The 3,755-nt window shown below is 34.9% G+C and overlaps 1 long non-coding RNA gene across 1 annotated transcript; it reads right to left on the minus strand.

The window, feature by feature from the left end:
- Positions 1-334: 334 nt before the first annotated feature.
- On the minus strand, positions 335-2,947 carry LOC120435287. Its single transcript, XR_005609620.1, has 3 exons — positions 2,807-2,947; positions 619-832; positions 335-465 (listed from the first exon to the last, which is right to left on the minus strand). It is a non-coding gene; the product is annotated as an uncharacterized LOC120435287 (long non-coding RNA).
- Between the last annotated feature and the right edge of the window lie 808 nt (positions 2,948-3,755).

Below are 3,755 nucleotides of genomic sequence, written 5' to 3' on the forward strand. Positions count from 1 at the left end.
AAAGAAGACATTGAGCCCCAATGGGACTGCCTGTATAAATAAAGGTAAAAAACAACAGCAGGAAAAGAATGGACAGATTATTTTCCACACAGATTAAGCTGTGTTCTTATAAATTAATTAAAAATAAGTTCAAGAAGTTATTTTAACTTCTAAGTGATGTTTAATGAATAAACTGATTTACACAAATGGTAATTTTCATCAGTCTGTTTATTTACAGTATTTTTTTAACATCTCTTAACTTATTTGCTAAGTTATCTGTTAGCTTATTAGAAAAAATTTTAATGGCTGATTGCTGAATGAGAAGGAAATGGAATTCTAACAAAAACAAACAAGAATAAAAAGCTTTAAATTTTAATAGAATAGCAAACCTGATATTTGCCTGAACATGAAGTCTGGTTGGTAAGCACAGGGTGGTCACACAGGGTGGTCTGTAGAGAGGATTGGGATGCTTCTTTCCATTGTCCACTGCCACATCACATCACATAGAGAAAAGTGCAAACATAAGATGGTATTACGACTATAGCATAAAACCAGCAACTCTTAAAAAAAAAAAAAAGTTTAACAAAGCACTGTGAAAAAACAGGAATCCTAGATTTATAATTTTTTTCTTTAAATTACCTGTCAATAGTAGTGATGGTGTGGTGGTACCTCTTCCAGGGGAGACATCTCAGAACAAGGCTGTTACTTACATGAGATACAAAGGTGTAGTGCACCTGTTTGCAGGAAGATGCCCTGGAACCTGGTCTTCATCATTCCAAAAGCATGCTGGATTATACAGTGTGTCCTGGGATGATGGCTGTTGAAGCACTGGGCTCCACTGCAGCGGTGTGGTCTGGTTAAGGTGAAGGTGGAGAACAACATAAACATTATTATTATTATAGTATGATGTGGGTTATTTAAAAAAAACAAAGCATTTTACAGATTATTACACTTAAAACAGTGTATTTTACTGTGAAAACACTCCAATGTTGTACATTTTATCTTTGTAAGCTGTTTTGTGAACACCAACAAACAGGAGACTGGTTTTAGCTTTCTGGCATTTTTCCAGCCAAGTTATGCACACAAACAGGGAAAAAGATCAAATGAATATTCGAAAATGTTACAATATAATATATACAATAAATGTGTAAATCTAATTGCCGATCACCTAGCTAAAAGTGCCTGGATATGATAATCCTTTAGCCCGAGACCTAAGAGACTTAACCCCCCCCCAAAAAAAAAAAAAAAAACTAAACAGAAAACAAGTAACCTTTCCGGCTACATTTTTACAGTTTTTTCCACTTCTCTGTACTTTGCACTGTCAGGGATGCCAGTCGACAGAGGCTATTCTGATGTAAGGGCAGTGATGGTGGTGACAGAGCTGAAGGCTAGACAGCCTGTTGCTGTGGGTCATAGCGAGAGTATGCAGGCAGTTCGTGAATGATTGAATAAATTGATACCACTGACCGGCCCCCACGCACGGCTGACCAAAATCCAATAGAAGTTCAGTAAAGACGATCTGTAATCACTCATCTGGCTGCTTTCCTGGGTCTTCAGGATGTTATTTCTTCCTTAATAGATTAAATCATCATTTAAAGACTCGATTTTGTATTTACCCGAGTGATCTTTGTCTAAAGTGTTTATCTGAAACATGTAAGTGTGGCAAATATGCGAAAATCTGAGCATGAAATCAGGGTGGGACAAAATGTTTTTTCAGAGAACCGTGTGTGTCGTCAGGAGCAGTTAGGGTGCTGAGACTCTTCCAGTTCGTCAATATCATCATGATAAAGATGAAATGCTCCGTCCACCGTTCTGATCTGAATCCTTGTTAAAAATTAATAATGCAATGCTTACACCGTTTTGACTTTTTAAAACTAATAAAATATTTCCTCAAAAACTCCAGTACAGGGAAAGTTTAATAGAAACTATCTGAAACAAATCAGTATTAGAAAGATGGCATTAAAAAAATGCCGTATCTATTGCTTAGTTACTTAGAGATTATGGTGAGGCAAATAGTTATGCAAAAGAACAATAGATGAACTCTTATATGAAAACTTGGATTAAAAAGGGTATTGGATATATTTTTAGTTTGTTACAGTGTCAGAAAGGAGATGACTCAATGTTAGGGTTATCATTAAAGACATGAACAGCTTTGTATTTAAAAGTTCTGACTTTCTCCTTTACAGAGAGATAGATCAGGTGAGTGACTTGTGTCTGTGCAGCTGACAAACTAGCTCGCACAATAAGTAGCTCATGTAATACTATCAGTATCAAATAAAACGATGTTAAAGATTTTGCTACTTCTTGTATTGTATACATACTTCTTGTTTATAATGATTATAACAAACTTTCAAACTTCCAAAAATGAGGATCAGTAAGAAAAAACAGATTTAAAAAGCAAACAAACAGATCAATATTTTTCATATTTGTTTTATTTCTATTCAGCTCCACAGTGAAAACTGAGGTGAAATAGAAATGATGCACCTTGAAGTGATCAGGAACAGTAGCACTTTTTATGGTTGGATCCTCTGAACTTACTTGATACAGCAGTAGTAGTAGATGCAGTAGTAGTTAAGTAGAAATAACTTATGGAAGCATAAAATTTGAGTATTAATATATAATTGATGATATTGTCAATCTAAAATATTAAAATGTCTAAGGTATTGCTGCTTCTTATAATACTATGCCTAAACCAAATGAATGACCTTATTGATATGTAGGATATAAATCACACTAAGCTCCAGACTTTGAACAGAATCAGTAGTGTTTAGAAATACATTTTTAAAAAGTTAAAATAAATAAATAAATAAATAAATAAATGACTCACTGCTATGACTGAGGTCTTCCACCTCATTTTCTTTGTTCATGACATCCTCATATTCCTTACTTTCAAACTCTAGTCCTTTCCCTGGGAGCATTCTTGCTGAAAGGTTACAGTATTACACATTTACTCTTACAGTACATAACGTGTTCAGTCAACAGCAAGTGATGGCATTATTTGAAATGGCTGTGTACTGAAGGGCACAGAAGAGCGCCCTCTCATGGCCAAAAGCTTCCAAAAAACCCTTTTCTCTTTCTCTCTGGTTTGTAGTGGAAATGGCATCACAGTCTGAAATCAAATACAGCCACATTTTAGTTTTCTGGATTCATTCATAGTGAGAGCTGTACTTTATTTACAGTCCCTTTCTATGCAAAACAAGTGAATGAATATTTTAAAAACCAGTATGGCATACTGAGAAAGGATTAATAGTTTTGGTACTTTAGGAAACACTTTTATCCACTTTGAGTCTGAAAAACATACAAATATGAAACTGCAGATGGTCAGCTTAGCAAAAACACCAAGAGCAGAGGAGACAGCGGGCTTCCTTCTGTCCAAAGGTATGAAAACCAAAGTGTAAAAACTGTTGCTGTTTAAAAACTCAAAAAGAAAAATTTTTAATACTTGTGAGATGAGGTCACTTACACAATGTGCCCTGGCTCTAGCTAATGTGTGAGTTACATCAATCTTAAAATCTTAATTCTGTGCTAGAAATAATAAGGAAAAATCACATCACCAAATATTATCACTAGTTTATATACAGATTAAACACATATGTATGTAGTGATGTATGAATCAAGGTAAGGATGTATGCATGGGAAGACAGGTGTATGGACATATACGGAGAAAGTGGAAGTGATGTAAAGCTTAGATTAGCCGGAAACACCTGAGAAACAGAGATGTGTGACTATAGAGCTTGTTTATTGAACTTACACATAAGCGTCATTAGAACTTAGCA

Source organism: Oreochromis aureus, linkage group 20, assembly GCF_013358895.1.
Source record: "Oreochromis aureus strain Israel breed Guangdong linkage group 20, ZZ_aureus, whole genome shotgun sequence".
In the NCBI taxonomy this organism is placed as follows: Eukaryota; Metazoa; Chordata; class Actinopteri; order Cichliformes; family Cichlidae; genus Oreochromis; species Oreochromis aureus.